Source organism: Schistocerca gregaria, chromosome 1 (genome assembly GCF_023897955.1).
Source record: "Schistocerca gregaria isolate iqSchGreg1 chromosome 1, iqSchGreg1.2, whole genome shotgun sequence".
Taxonomy (NCBI): Eukaryota; Metazoa; Arthropoda; class Insecta; order Orthoptera; family Acrididae; genus Schistocerca; species Schistocerca gregaria.
The window spans coordinates 131017316-131033145 of NC_064920.1; the positions used below are offsets into that span (position 1 = coordinate 131017316).

General features: G+C 43.7%; 12 non-coding genes across 12 annotated transcripts; all 12 read right to left on the reverse strand.

Annotated features, from left to right (window-relative positions):
- Nucleotides 1-879: 879 nt before the first annotated feature.
- On the reverse strand, nucleotides 880-952 carry Trnar-ucu (transfer RNA arginine (anticodon UCU)). Its single transcript has one exon. It is a non-coding gene; the product is annotated as a tRNA-Arg (tRNA).
- Nucleotides 953-2157: 1205 nt separating this feature from the next.
- On the reverse strand, nucleotides 2158-2230 carry Trnar-ucu (transfer RNA arginine (anticodon UCU)). The gene has a single exon. It is a non-coding gene; the product is annotated as a tRNA-Arg (tRNA).
- A 1206-nt stretch (nucleotides 2231-3436) lies between these two features.
- Nucleotides 3437-3509, reverse strand: Trnar-ucu (transfer RNA arginine (anticodon UCU)). Its single transcript has one exon. It is a non-coding gene; the product is annotated as a tRNA-Arg (tRNA).
- A 1199-nt stretch (nucleotides 3510-4708) lies between these two features.
- On the reverse strand, nucleotides 4709-4781 carry Trnar-ucu (transfer RNA arginine (anticodon UCU)). The gene has a single exon. It is a non-coding gene; the product is annotated as a tRNA-Arg (tRNA).
- Nucleotides 4782-5987: 1206 nt separating this feature from the next.
- On the reverse strand, nucleotides 5988-6060 carry Trnar-ucu (transfer RNA arginine (anticodon UCU)). Its single transcript has one exon. It is a non-coding gene; the product is annotated as a tRNA-Arg (tRNA).
- Nucleotides 6061-7266: 1206 nt separating this feature from the next.
- On the reverse strand, nucleotides 7267-7339 carry Trnar-ucu (transfer RNA arginine (anticodon UCU)). The gene has a single exon. It is a non-coding gene; the product is annotated as a tRNA-Arg (tRNA).
- A 1206-nt stretch (nucleotides 7340-8545) lies between these two features.
- On the reverse strand, nucleotides 8546-8618 carry Trnar-ucu (transfer RNA arginine (anticodon UCU)). The gene has a single exon. It is a non-coding gene; the product is annotated as a tRNA-Arg (tRNA).
- A 1206-nt stretch (nucleotides 8619-9824) lies between these two features.
- Nucleotides 9825-9897, reverse strand: Trnar-ucu (transfer RNA arginine (anticodon UCU)). Its single transcript has one exon. It is a non-coding gene; the product is annotated as a tRNA-Arg (tRNA).
- A 1206-nt stretch (nucleotides 9898-11103) lies between these two features.
- Nucleotides 11104-11176, reverse strand: Trnar-ucu (transfer RNA arginine (anticodon UCU)). The gene has a single exon. It is a non-coding gene; the product is annotated as a tRNA-Arg (tRNA).
- Nucleotides 11177-12382: 1206 nt separating this feature from the next.
- Nucleotides 12383-12455, reverse strand: Trnar-ucu (transfer RNA arginine (anticodon UCU)). Its single transcript has one exon. It is a non-coding gene; the product is annotated as a tRNA-Arg (tRNA).
- Nucleotides 12456-13661: 1206 nt separating this feature from the next.
- Trnar-ucu (transfer RNA arginine (anticodon UCU)) lies at nucleotides 13662-13734 on the reverse strand. The gene has a single exon. It is a non-coding gene; the product is annotated as a tRNA-Arg (tRNA).
- Nucleotides 13735-14940: 1206 nt separating this feature from the next.
- On the reverse strand, nucleotides 14941-15013 carry Trnar-ucu (transfer RNA arginine (anticodon UCU)). The gene has a single exon. It is a non-coding gene; the product is annotated as a tRNA-Arg (tRNA).
- Nucleotides 15014-15830: the final 817 nt, after the last annotated feature.

A 15830-nucleotide genomic window follows, 5' to 3' on the forward strand; every position in this document is an offset into this window, starting at 1 on the left:
TATGATTAGTCACATTTTTTGACTTTGGTTGACTGCTGTGTCACAGCCGGTCCCCATCATATGTATACACTCCCACGAACGTGTGTGCCCTGTTAGCACATTTACCAGGAACTTTAGCTGCATCACCTCCCTAGCAATTTCAAGCCGTCCTCGAAGCGTCAGCCATTGCTTGGTGACAGTGTGCTTCGATGAGAAGTGGACAGATGATGCATCTCTCTCGCCGTCAGTTATAGGCGGGAATCATACTTAATGTAGTTTTCGGCAAGCGTCAGCGGAGCGTCAGACGTCTCTGTCTGATCTTCTCCCTTCATGTATCTAGCAAGTTCCCCCTTGACAGTCTCCAGTAAAAGCCCCCTGTGCCGAAGTGAAAATTGTCGCCGTTTCTATAGATACAGAGTGCCATTGTTTAATGGAAGCACTTAAGGAAACATAGCAGAATATCTTGTTGTGGAACTGTCTACTTTTCTCACTTGTGGCCGAGAAAACTGAAACCCTCTCACCTTGGGCTGGAAGAATTAAAGATCATCACTGGGATTACATACATTGACTCATGAAGTAATTCAAAATCTTTTCTCTTCATTGTATTTGTTTCTGTACGAAATGTGCGTTCTATTGCTATATTTATATCAGTAGGTAAAAATTGGGTATTGAAAGAAAATTCCCGTCAACAGGCACGTGAAGATATGGTTCCGTTTTTACTGCATTTACACATAACAGCGTCATGGATAACAGATCTACGAGAATTTGGCTTATATGTGTAAGGTCGACATACTTGAGCAGAGAACTGAGGTCACAACAATTTTCAACTTTTGCAGAGGCTTGTGATTTCCCATACGTCAGTACCCATCTGGAGATTGGCACACGTTTTTAAAAATTGCCCGTCCCTTGTGGGGATCGAACCCACGACCTTTGGATTAGAAATCCAACGCGCTATCCTCTGCGCCAAAGAGACGCTGTGCAGGCCTACAGCTCAGATGTAAGAGGTTCTGCAAGACATGACCCATGCTACATGTCTCGCATTACTTTCCTGATAGGCTTACTTTCATATTTCTCTGAAGCAATTACATCAAAGACTCTTTATTTATGCAACAGACACGATACATCGCTCTGTTTACCATGGCCCTACTGATTGATACACCTGCGTATTGACAGAGTTGCTCTGTACAATCGTAATAACACAGTCCTGCTATTAGATTCGCTCACGTGCGCTGCTTACCGATAGATGGGAATTGCGCTCTTTAGAACAGCATTCACTAACGAAGTGGTAAAGGAAACACTGTATGATTAGTCACATTTTTTGACTTTGGTTGACTGCTGTGTCACAGCCGGTCCCCATCATATGTATACACTCCCACGAACGTGTGTGCCCTGTTAGCACATTTACCAGGAACTTAGCTGCATCACCTCCCTAGCAATTTCAAGCCGTCCTCGAAGCGTCAGCCATTGCTTGGTGACAGTGTGCTTCGATGAGAAGTGGACAGATGATGCATCTCTCTCGCCGTCAGTTATAGGCGGGAATCATACTTAATGTAGTTTTCGGCAAGCGTCAGCGGAGCGTCAGACGTCTCTGTATGATCTTCTCCCTTCATGTATCTAGCAGGTTCCCCCTTGACAGTCTCCAGTAAAAGCCCCCTGTGCCGAAGTGAAAATTGTCGCCGTTTCTATAGATACAGAGTGCCATTGTTTAATGGAAGCACTTAAGGAAACATAGCAGAATATCTTGTTGTGGAACTGTCTACTTTTCTCACTTGTGGCCGAGAAAACTGAAACCCTCTCACCTTGGGCTGGAAGAATTAAAGATCATCACTGGGATTACATACATTGACTCATGAAGTAATTCAAAATCTTGTCTCTTCATTGTATTTGTTTCTGTACGAAATGTGCGTTCTATTGCTATATTTATATCAGTAGGTAAAAATTGGGTATTGAAAGAAAATTCCCGTCAACAGGCACGTGAAGATATGGTTCCGTTTTTACTGCATTTACACATAACAGCGTCATGGATAACAGATCTACGAGAATTTGGCTTATATGTGTAAGGTCTACATACTTGAGCATAGAACTGAGGTCACAACAATTTTCAACTTTTGCAGAGGCTTGTGATTTCCCATACGTCAGTACCCATCTGGAGATTGGCACACGTTTTTAAAAATTGCCCGTCCCTTGTGGGGATCGAACCCACGACCTTTGGATTAGAAGTCCAACACGCTATCCTCTGCGCCAAAGGGACGCTGTGCAGGCCTACAGCTCAGATGTAAGAGGTTCTGCAAGACATGACCCATGCTACATGTCTCGCATTACTTTCCTGATAGGCTTACTTTCATATTTCTCTGAAGCAATTACATCAAAGACTCTTTATTTATGCAACAGACACGATACATCGCTCTGTTTACCATGGCCCTACTGATTGATACACCTGCGTATTGACAGAGTTGCTCTGTACAATCGTAGTAACACAGTCCTGCTATTAGATTCGCTCACGTGCGCTGCTTACCGATAGATGGGAATTGCGCTCTTTAGAACAGCATTCACTAACGAAGTGGTAAAGGAAACACTGTATGATTAGTCACATTTTTTGACTTTGGTTGACTGCTGTGTCACAGCCGGTCCCCATCATATGTATACACTCCCACGAACGTGTGTGCCCTGTTAGCACATTTACCAGGAACTTTAGCTGCATCACCTCCCTAGCAATTTCAAGCCGTCCTCGAAGCGTCAGCCATTGCTTGGTGACAGTGTGCTTCGATGAGAAGTGGACAGATGATGCATCTCTCTCGCCGTCAGTTATAGGCGGGAATCATACTTAATGTAGTTTTCGGCAAGCGTCAGCGGAGCGTCAGACGTCTCTGTCTGATCTTCTCCCTTCATGTATCTAGCAAGTTCCCCCTTGACAGTCTCCAGTAAAAGCCCCCTGTGCCGAAGTGAAAATTGTAGCCGCTTCTATATATACAGAGTGCCATTGTTTAATGGAAGCACTTAAGGAAACATAGCAGAATATCTTGTTGTGGAACTGTCTACTTTTCTCACTTGTGGCCGAGAAAACTGAAACCCTCTCACCTTGGGCTGGAAGAATTAAAGATCATCACTGGGATTACATACATTGACTCATGAAGTAATTCAAAATCTTTTCTCTTCATTGTATTTGTTTCTGTACGAAATGTGCGTTCTATTGCTATATTTATATCAGTAGGTAAAAATTGGGTATTGAAAGAAAATTCCCGTCAACAGGCACATGAAGATATGGTTCCGTTTTTACTGCATTTACACATAACAGCGTCATGGATAACAGATCTACGAGAATTTGGCTTATATGTGTAAGGTCTACATACTTGAGCATAGAACTGAGGTCACAACAATTTTCAACTTTTGCAGAGGCTTGTGATTTCCCATACGTCAGTACCCATCTGGAGATTGGCACACGTTTTAAAAAATTGCCCATCCCTTGTGGGGATCGAACCCACGACCTCTGGATTAGAAGTCCAACGCGCTATCCTCTGCGCCAAAGGGACGCTGTGCAGGCCTACAGCTCAGATGTAAGAGGTTCTGCAAGACATGACCCATGCTACATGTCTCGCATTACTTTCCTGATAGCCTTACTTTCATATTTCTCTGAAGCAATTACATCAAAGACTCTTTATTTATGCAACAGACACGATACATCGCTCTGTTTACCATGGCCCTACTGATTGATACACCTGCGTATTGACAGAGTTGCTCTGTACAATCGTAGTAACACAGTCCTGCTATTAGATTCGCTCACGTGCGCTGCTTACCGATAGATGGGAATTGCGCTCTTTAGAACAGCATTCACTAACGAAGTGGTAAAGGAAACACTGTATGATTAGTCACATTTTTTGACTTTGGTTGACTGCTGTGTCACAGCCGGTCCCCATCATATGTATACACTCCCACGAACGTGTGTGCCCTGTTAGCACATTTACCAGGAACTTTAGCTGCATCACCTCCCTAGCAATTTCAAGTCGTCCTCGAAGCGTCAGCCATTGCTTGGTGACAGTGTGCTTCGATGAGAAGTGGACAGATGATGCATCTCTCTCGCCGTCAGTTATAGGCGGGAATCATACTTAATGTAGTTTTCGGCAGCGGAGCGTCAGACGTCTCTGTCTGATCTTCTCCCTTCATGTATCTAGCAAGTTCCCCCTTGACAGTCTCCAGTAAAAGCCCCCTGTGCCGAAGTGAAAATTGTCGCCGTTTCTATAGATACAGAGTGCCATTGTTTAATGGAAGCACTTAAGGAAACATAGCAGAATATCTTGTTGTGGAACTGTCTACTTTTCTCACTTGTGGCCGAGAAAACTGAAACCCTCTCACCTTGGGCTGGAAGAATTAAAGATCATCACTGGGATTACATACATTGACTCATGAAGTAATTCAAAATCTTTTCTCTTCATTGTATTTGTTTCTGTACGAAATGTGCGTTCTATTGCTATATTTATATCAGTAGGTAAAAATTGGGTATTGAAAGAAAATTCCCGTCAACAGGCACGTGAAGATATGGTTCCGTTTTTACTGCATTTACACATAACAGCGTCATGGATAACAGATCTACGAGAATTTGGCTTATATGTGTAAGGTCTACATACTTGAGCATAGAACTGAGGTCACAACAATTTTCAACTTTTGCAGAGGCTTGTGATTTCCCATACGTCAGTACCCATCTGGAGATTGGCACACGTTTTTAAAAATTGCCTGTCCCTTGTGGGGATCGAACCCACGACCTTTGGATTAGAAGTCCAACGCGCTATCCTCTGCGCCAAAGGGACGCTGTGCAGGCCTACAGCTCAGATGTAAGAGGTTCTGCAAGACATGATCCATGCTACATGTCTTGCATTACTTTCCTGATAGGCTTACTTTCATATTTCTCTGAAGCAATTACATCAAAGACTCTTTATTTATGCAACAGACACGATACATCGCTCTGTTTACCATGGCCCTACTGATTGATACACCTGCGTATTGACAGAGTTGCTCTGTACAATCGTAGTAACACAGTCCTGCTATTAGATTCGCTCACGTGCGCTGCTTACCGATAGATGGGAATTGCGCTCTTTAGAACAGCATTCACTAACGAAGTGGTAAAGGAAACACTGTATGATTAGTCACATTTTTTGACTTTGGTTGACTGCTGTGTCACAGCCGGTCCCCATCATATGTATACACTCCCACGAACGTGTGTGCCCTGTTAGCACATTTACCAGGAACTTTAGCTGCATCACCTCCCTAGCAATTTCAAGCCGTCCTCGAAGCGTCAGCCATTGCTTGGTGACAGTGTGCTTCGATGAGAAGTGGACAGATGATGCATCTCTCTCGCCGTCAGTTATAGGCGGGAATCATACTTAATGTAGTTTTCGGCAAGCGTCAGCGGAGCGTCAGACGTCTCTGTCTGATCTTCTCCCTTCATGTATCTAGCAAGTTTCCCCTTGACAGTCTCCAGTAAAAGCCCCCTGTGCCGAAGTGAAAATTGTCGCCGTTTCTATAGATACAGAGTGCCATTGTTTAATGGAAGCACTTAAGGAAACATAGCAGAATATCTTGTTGTGGAACTGTCTACTTTTCTCACTTGTGGCCGAGAAAACTGAAACCCTCTCACCTTGGGCTGGAAGAATTAAAGATCATCACTGGGATTACATACATTGACTCATGAAGTAATTCAAAATCTTGTCTCTTCATTGTATTTGTTTCTGTACGAAATGTGCGTTCTATTGCTATATTTATATCAGTAGGTAAAAATTGGGTATTGAAAGAAAATTCCCGTCGACAGGCACGTGAAGATATGGTTCCGTTTTTACTGCATTTACACATAACAGCGTCATGGATAACAGATCTACGAGAATTTGGCTTATATGTGTAAGGTCTACATACTTGAGCATAGAACTGAGGTCACAACAATTTTCAACTTTTGCAGAGGCTTGTGATTTCCCATACGTCAGTACCCATCTGGAGATTGGCAAACGTTTTTAAAAATTGCCGGTCCCTTGTGGGGATCGAACCCACGACCTTTGGATTAGAAGTCCAACGCGCTATCCTCTGCGCCAAAGGGACGCTGTGCAGGCCTACAGCTCAGATGTAAGAGGTTCTGCAAGACATGACCCATGCTACATGTCTCGCATTACTTTCCTGATAGGCTTACTTTCATATTTCTCTGAAGCAATTACATCAAAGACTCTTTATTTATGCAACAGACACGATACATCGCTCTGTTTACCATGGCCCTACTGATTGATACACCTGCGTATTGACAGAGTTGCTCTGTACAATCGTAGTAACACAGTCCTGCTATTAGATTCGCTCACGTGCGCTGCTTACCGATAGATGGGAATTGCGCTCTTTAGAACAGCATTCACTAACGAAGTGGTAAAGGAAACACTGTATGATTAGTCACATTTTTTGACTTTGGTTGACTGCTGTGTCACAGCCGGTCCCCATCATATGTATACACTCCCACGAACGTGTGTGCCCTGTTAGCACATTTACCAGGAACTTTAGCTGCATCACCTCCCTAGCAATTTCAAGCCGTCCTCGAAGCGTCAGCCATTGCTTGGTGACAGTGTGCTTCGATGAGAAGTGGACAGATGATGCATCTCTCTCGCTGTCAGTTATAGGCGGGAATCATACTTAATGTAGTTTTCGGCAAGCGTCAGCGGAGCGTCAGACGTCTCTGTCTGATCTTCTCCCTTCATGTATCTAGCAAGTTCCCCCTTGACAGTCTCCAGTAAAAGCCCCCTGTGCCGAAGTGAAAATTGTCGCCGTTTCTATAGATACAGAGTGCCATTGTTTAATGGAAGCACTTAAGGAAACATAGCAGAATATCTTGTTGTGGAACTGTCTACTTTTCTCACTTGTGGCCGAGAAAACTGAAACCCTCTCACCTTGGGCTGGAAGAATTAAAGATCATCACTGGGATTACATACATTGACTCATGAAGTAATTCAAAATCTTGTCTCTTCATTGTATTTGTTTCTGTACGAAATGTGCGTTCTATTGCTATATTTATATCAGTAGGTAAAAATTGGGTATTGAAAGAAAATTCCCGTCAACAGGCACGTGAAGATATGGTTCCGTTTTTACTGCATTTACACATAACAGCGTCATGGATAACAGATCTACGAGAATTTGGCTTATATGTGTAAGGTCTACATACTTGAGCATAGAACTGAGGTCACAACAATTTTCAACTTTTGCAGAGGCTTGTGATTTCCCATACGTCAGTACCCATCTGGAGATTGGCACACGTTTTTAAAAATTGACGGTCCCTTGTGGGGATCGAACCCACGACCTTTGGATTAGAAGTCCAACGCGCTATCCTCTGCGCCAAAGGGACGCTGTGCACGCCTACAGCTCAGATGTAAGAGGTTCTGCAAGACATGACCCATGCTACATGTCTCGCATTACTTTCCTGATAGGCTTACTTTCATATTTCTCTGAAGCAATTACATCAAAGACTCTTTATTTATGCAACAGACACGATACATCGCTCTGTTTACCATGGCCCTACTGATTGATACACCTGCGTATTGACAGAGTTGCTCTGTACAATCGTAGTAACACAGTCCTGCTATTAGATTCGCTCACGTGCGCTGCTTACCGATAGATGGGAATTGCGCTCTTTAGAACAGCATTCACTAACGAAGTGGTAAAGGAAACACTGTATGATTAGTCACATTTTTTGACTTTGGTTGACTGCTGTGTCACAGCCGGTCCCCATCATATGTATACACTCCCACGAACGTGTGTGCCCTGTTAGCACATTTACCAGGAACTTTAGCTGCATCACCTCCCTAGCAATTTCAAGCCGTCCTCGAAGCGTCAGCCATTGCTTGGTGACAGTGTGCTTCGATGAGAAGTGGACAGATGATGCATCTCTCTCGCCGTCAGTTATAGGCGGGAATCATACTTAATGTAGTTTTCGGCAAGCGTCACCGGAGCGTCAGACGTCTCTGTCTGATCTTCTCCCTTCATGTATCTAGCAAGTTCCCCCTTGACAGTCTCCAGTAAAAGCCCCCTGTGCCGAAGTGAAAATTGTCGCCGTTTCTATAGATACAGAGTGCCATTGTTTAATGGAAGCACTTAAGGAAACATAGCAGAATATCTTGTTGTGGAACTGTCTACTTTTCTCACTTGTGGCCGAGAAAACTGAAACCCTCTCACCTTGGGCTGGAAGAATTAAAGATCATCACTGGGATTACATACATTGACTCATGAAGTAATTCAAAATCTTGTCTCTTCATTGTATTTGTTTCTGTACGAAATGTGCGTTCTATTGCTATATTTATATCAGTAGGTAAAAATTGGGTATTGAAAGAAAATTCCCGTCAACAGGCACGTGAAGATATGGTTCCGTTTTTACTGCATTTACACATAACAGCGTCATGGATAACAGATCTACGAGAATTTGGCTTATATGTGTAAGGTCTACATACTTGAGCATAGAACTGAGGTCACAACAATTTTCAACTTTTGCAGAGGCTTGTGATTTCCCATACGTCAGTACCCATCTGGAGATTGGCACACGTTTTTAAAAATTGCCGGTCCCTTGTGGGGATCGAACCCACGACCTTTGGATTAGAAGTCCAACGCGCTATCCTCTGCGCCAAAGGGACGCTGTGCAGGCCTACAGCTCAGATGTAAGAGGTTCTGCAAGACATGACCCATGCTACATGTCTCGCATTACTTTCCTGATAGGCTTACTTTCATATTTCTCTGAAGCAATTACATCAAACACTCTTTATTTATGCAACAGACACGATACATCGCTCTGTTTACCATGGCCCTACTGATTGATACACCTGCGTATTGACAGAGTTGCTCTGTACAATCGTAGTAACACAGTCCTGCTATTAGATTCGCTCACGTGCGCTGCTTACCGATAGATGGGAATTGCGCTCTTTAGAACAGCATTCACTAACGAAGTGGTAAAGGAAACACTGTATGATTAGTCACATTTTTTGACTTTGGTTGACTGCTGTGTCACAGCCGGTCCCCATCATATGTATACACTCCCACGAACGTGTGTGCCCTGTTAGCACATTTACCAGGAACTTTAGCTGCATCACCTCCCTAGCAATTTCAAGCCGTCCTCGAAGCGTCAGCCATTGCTTGGTGACAGTGTGCTTCGATGAGAAGTGGACAGATGATGCATCTCTCTCGCCGTCAGTTATAGGCGGGAATCATACTTAATGTAGTTTTCGGCAAGCGTCAGCGGAGCGTCAGACGTCTCTGTCTGATCTTCTCCCTTCATGTATCTAGCAAGTTTCCCCTTGACAGTCTCCAGTAAAAGCCCCCTGTGCCGAAGTGAAAATTGTCGCCGTTTCTATAGATACAGAGTGCCATTGTTTAATGGAAGCACTTAAGGAAACATAGCAGAATATCTTGTTGTGGAACTGTCTACTTTTCTCACTTGTGGCCGAGAAAACTGAAACCCTCTCACCTTGGGCTGGAAGAATTAAAGATCATCACTGGGATTACATACATTGACTCATGAAGTAATTCAAAATCTTTTCTCTTCATTGTATTTGTTTCTGTACGAAATGTGCGTTCTATTGCTATATTTATATCAGTAGGTAAAAATTGGGTATTGAAAGAAAATTCCCGTCAACAGGCACGTGAAGATATGGTTCCGTTTTTACTGCATTTACACATAACAGCGTCATGGATAACAGATCTACGAGAATTTGGCTTATATGTGTAAGGTCTACATACTTGAGCATAGAACTGAGGTCACAACAATTTTCAACTTTTGCAGAGGCTTGTGATTTCCCATACGTCAGTACCCACCTGGAGATTGGCACACGTTTTTAAAAATTGCCCGTCCCTTGTGGGGATCGAACCCACGACCTTTGGATTAGAAGTCCAACGCGCTATCCTCTGCGCCAAAGGGACGCTGTGCAGGCCTACAGCTCAGATGTAAGAGGTTCTGCAAGACATGACCCATGCTACATGTCTCGCATTACTTTCCTGATAGGCTTACTTTCATATTTCTCTGAAGCAATTACATCAAAGACTCTTTATTTATGCAACAGACACGATACATCGCTCTGTTTACCATGGCCCTACTGATTGATACACCTGCGTATTGACAGAGTTGCTCTGTACAATCGTAGTAACACAGTCCTGCTATTAGATTCGCTCACGTGCGCTGCTTACCGATAGATGGGAATTGCGCTCTTTAGAACAGCATTCACTAACGAAGTGGTAAAGGAAACACTGTATGATTAGTCACATTTTTTGACTTTGGTTGACTGCTGTGTCACAGCCGGTCCCCATCATATGTATACACTCCCACGAACGTGTGTGCCCTGTTAGCACATTTACCAGGAACTTTAGCTGCATCACCTCCCTAGCAATTTCAAGCCGTCCTCGAAGCGTCAGCCATTGCTTGGTGACAGTGTGCTTCGATGAGAAGTGGACAGATGATGCATCTCTCTCGCCGTCAGTTATAGGCGGGAATCATACTTAATGTAGTTTTCGGCAAGCGTCAGCGGAGCGTCAGACGTCTCTGTCTGATCTTCTCCCTTCATGTATCTAGCAAGTTTCCCCTTGACAGTCTCCAGTAAAAGCCCCCTGTGCCGAAGTGAAAATTGTCGCCGTTTCTATAGATACAGAGTGCCATTGTTTAATGGAAGCACTTAAGGAAACATAGCAGAATATCTTGTTGTGGAACTGTCTACTTTTCTCACTTGTGGCCGAGAAAACTGAAACCCTCTCACCTTGGGCTGGAAGAATTAAAGATCATCACTGGGATTACATACATTGACTCATGAAGTAATTCAAAATCTTTTCTCTTCATTGTATTTGTTTCTGTACGAAATGTGCGTTCTATTGCTATATTTATATCAGTAGGTAAAAATTGGGTATTGAAAGAAAATTCCCGTCAACAGGCACGTGAAGATATGGTTCCGTTTTTACTGCATTTACACATAACAGCGTCATGGATAACAGATCTACGAGAATTTGGCTTATATGTGTAAGGTCTACATACTTGAGCATAGAACTGAGGTCACAACAATTTTCAACTTTTGCAGAGGCTTGTGATTTCCCATACGTCAGTACCCACCTGGAGATTGGCACACGTTTTTAAAAATTGCCCGTCCCTTGTGGGGATCGAACCCACGACCTTTGGATTAGAAGTCCAACGCGCTATCCTCTGCGCCAAAGGGACGCTGTGCAGGCCTACAGCTCAGATGTAAGAGGTTCTGCAAGACATGACCCATGCTACATGTCTCGCATTACTTTCCTGATAGGCTTACTTTCATATTTCTCTGAAGCAATTACATCAAAGACTCTTTATTTATGCAACAGACACGATACATCGCTCTGTTTACCATGGCCCTACTGATTGATACACCTGCGTATTGACAGAGTTGCTCTGTACAATCGTAGTAACACAGTCCTGCTATTAGATTCGCTCACGTGCGCTGCTTACCGATAGATGGGAATTGCGCTCTTTAGAACAGCATTCACTAACGAAGTGGTAAAGGAAACACTGTATGATTAGTCACATTTTTTGACTTTGGTTGACTGCTGTGTCACAGCCGGTCCCCATCATATGTATACACTCCCACGAACGTGTGTGCCCTGTTAGCACATTTACCAGGAACTTTAGCTGCATCACCTCCCTAGCAATTTCAAGCCGTCCTCGAAGCGTCAGCCATTGCTTGGTGACAGTGTGCTTCGATGAGAAGTGGACAGATGATGCATCTCTCTCGCTGTCAGTTATAGGCGGGAATCATACTTAATGTAGTTTTCGGCAAGCGTCAGCGGAGCGTCAGACGTCTCTGTCTGATCTTCTCCCTTCATGTATCTAGCAAGTTCCCCCTTGACAGTCTCCAGTAAAAGCCCCCTGTGCCGAAGTGAAAATTGTCGCCGTTTCTATAGATACAGAGTGCCATTGTTTAATGGAAGCACTTAAGGAAACATAGCAGAATATCTTGTTGTGGAACTGTCTACTTTTCTCACTTGTGGCCGAGAAAACTGAAACCCTCTCACCTTGGGCTGGAAGAATTAAAGATCATCACTGGGATTACATACATTGACTCATGAAGTAATTCAAAATCTTGTCTCTTCATTGTATTTGTTTCTGTACGAAATGTGCGTTCTATTGCTATATTTATATCAGTAGGTAAAAATTGGGTATTGAAAGAAAATTCCCGTCAACAGGCACGTGAAGATATGGTTCCGTTTTTACTGCATTTACACATAACAGCGTCATGGATAACAGATCTACGAGAATTTGGCTTATATGTGTAAGGTCTACATACTTGAGCATAGAACTGAGGTCACAACAATTTTCAACTTTTGCAGAGGCTTGTGATTTCCCATACGTCAGTACCCATCTGGAGATTGGCACACGTTTTTAAAAATTGACGGTCCCTTGTGGGGATCGAACCCACGACCTTTGGATTAGAAGTCCAACGCGCTATCCTCTGCGCCAAAGGGACGCTGTGCACGCCTACAGCTCAGATGTAAGAGGTTCTGCAAGACATGACCCATGCTACATGTCTCGCATTACTTTCCTGATAGGCTTACTTTCATATTTCTCTGAAGCAATTACATCAAAGACTCTTTATTTATGCAACAGACACGATACATCGCTCTGTTTACCATGGCCCTACTGATTGATACACCTGCGTATTGACAGAGTTGCTCTGTACAATCGTAGTAACACAGTCCTGCTATTAGATTCGCTCACGTGCGCTGCTTACCGATAGATGGGAATTGCGCTCTTTAGAACAGCATTCACTAACGAAGTGGTAAAGGAAACACTGTATGATTAGTCACATTTTTTGACTTTGGTTGACTGCTGTGTCACAGCCGGTCCCCATCATATGTATACACTCCCACGAACGTGTGTGCCCTGTTAGCACATTTACCAGGAACTTTAGCTGCATCACCTCCCTAGCAATTTCAAGCCGTCCTCGAAGCGTCAGCCATTGCTTGGTGACAGTGTGCTTCGATGAGAAGTGGACAGATGATGCATCTCTCTCGCCGTCAGTTATAGGCGGGAATCATACTTAATGTAGTTTTCGGCAAGCGTCACCGGAGCGTCAGACGTCTCTGTCTGATCTTCTCCCTTCATGTATCTAGCAAGTTCCCCCTTGACAGTCTCCAGTAAAAGCCCCCTGTGCCGAAGTGAAAATTGTCGCCGTTTCTATAGATACAGAGTGCCATTGTTTAATGGAAGCACTTAAGGAAACATAGCAGAATATCTTGTTGTGGAACTGTCTACTTTTCTCACTTGTGGCCGAGAAAACTGAAACCCTCTCACCTTGGGCTGGAAGAATTAAAGATCATCACTGGGATTACATACATTGACTCATGAAGTAATTCAAAATCTTGTCTCTTCATTGTATTTGTTTCTGTACGAAATGTGCGTTCTATTGCTATATTTATATCAGTAGGTAAAAATTGGGTATTGAAAGAAAATTCCCGTCAACAGGCACGTGAAGATATGGTTCCGTTTTTACTGCATTTACACATAACAGCGTCATGGATAACAGATCTACGAGAATTTGGCTTATATGTGTAAGGTCTACATACTTGAGCATAGAACTGAGGTCACAACAATTTTCAACTTTTGCAGAGGCTTGTGATTTCCCATACGTCAGTACCCACCTGGAGATTGGCACACGTTTTTAAAAATTGCCCGTCCCTTGTGGGGATCGAACCCACGACCTTTGGATTAGAAGTCCAACGCGCTATCCTCTGCGCCAAAGGGACGCTGTGCAGGCCTACAGCTCAGATGTAAGAGGTTCTGCAAGACATGACCCATGCTACATGTCTCGCATTACTTTCCTGATAGGCTTACTTTCATATTTCTCTGAAGCAATTACATCAAACACTCTTTATTTATGCAACAGACACGATACATCGCTCTGTTTACCATGGCCCTACTGATTGATACACCTGCGTATTGACAGAGTTGCTCTGTACAATCGTAGTAACACAGTCCTGCTATTAGATTCGCTCACGTGCGCTGCTTACCGATAGATGGGAATTGCGCTCTTTAGAACAGCATTCACTAACGAAGTGGTAAAGGAAACACTGTATGATTAGTCACATTTTTTGACTTTGGTTGACTGCTGTGTCACAGCCGGTCCCCATCATATGTATACACTCCCACGAACGTGTGTGCCCTGTTAGCACATTTACCAGGAACTTTAGCTGCATCACCTCCCTAGCAATTTCAAGCCGTCCTCGAAGCGTCAGCCATTGCTTGGTGACAGTGTGCTTCGATGAGAAGTGGACAGATGATGCATCTCTCTCGCCGTCAGTTATAGGCGGGAATCATACTTAATGTAGTTTTCGGCAAGCGTCAGCGGAGCGTCAGACGTCTCTGTCTGATCTTCTCCCTTCATGTATCTAGCAAGTTTCCCCTTGACAGTCTCCAGTAAAAGCCCCCTGTGCCGAAGTGAAAATTGTCGCCGTTTCTATAGATACAGAGTGCCATTGTTTAATGGAAGCACTTAAGGAAACATAGCAGAATATCTTGTTGTGGAACTGTCTACTTTTCTCACTTGTGGCCGAGAAAACTGAAACCCTCTCACCTTGGGCTGGAAGAATTAAAGATCATCACTGGGATTACATACATTGACTCATGAAGTAATTCAAAATCTTTTCTCTTCATTGTATTTGTTTCTGTACGAAATGTGCGTTCTATTGCTATATTTATATCAGTAGGTAAAAATTGGGTATTGAAAGAAAATTCCCGTCAACAGGCACGTGAAGATATGGTTCCGTTTTTACTGCATTTACACATAACAGCGTCATGGATAACAGATCTACGAGAATTTGGCTTATATGTGTAAGGTCTACATACTTGAGCATAGAACTGAGGTCACAACAATTTTCAACTTTTGCAGAGGCTTGTGATTTCCCATACGTCAGTACCCACCTGGAGATTGGCACACGTTTTTAAAAATTGCCCGTCCCTTGTGGGGATCGAACCCACGACCTTTGGATTAGAAGTCCAACGCGCTATCCTCTGCGCCAAAGGGACGCTGTGCAGGCCTACAGCTCAGATGTAAGAGGTTCTGCAAGACATGACCCATGCTACATGTCTCGCATTACTTTCCTGATAGGCTTACTTTCATATTTCTCTGAAGCAATTACATCAAAGACTCTTTATTTATGCAACAGACACGATACATCGCTCTGTTTACCATGGCCCTACTGATTGATACACCTGCGTATTGACAGAGTTGCTCTGTACAATCGTAGTAACACAGTCCTGCTATTAGATTCGCTCACGTGCGCTGCTTACCGATAGATGGGAATTGCGCTCTTTAGAACAGCATTCACTAACGAAGTGGTAAAGGAAACACTGTATGATTAGTCACATTTTTTGACTTTGGTTGACTGCTGTGTCACAGCCGGTCCCCATCATATGTATACACTCCCACGAACGTGTGTGCCCTGTTAGCACATTTACCAGGAACTTTAGCTGCATCACCTCCCTAGCAATTTCAAGCCGTCCTCGAAGCGTCAGCCATTGCTTGGTGACAGTGTGCTTCGATGAGAAGTGGACAGATGATGCATCTCTCTCGCCGTCAGTTATAGGCGGGAATCATACTTAATGTAGTTTTCGGCAAGCGTCAGCGGAGCGTCAGACGTCTCTGTCTGATCTTCTCCCTTCATGTATCTAGCAAGTTCCCCCTTGACAGTCTCCAGTAAAAGCCCCCTGTGCCGAAGTGAAAATTGTCGCCGTTTCTATAGATACAGAGTGCCATTGTTTAATGGAAGCACTTAAGGAAACATAGCAGAATATCTTGTTGTGGAACTGTCTACTTTTCTCACTTGTGGCCGAGAAAACTGAA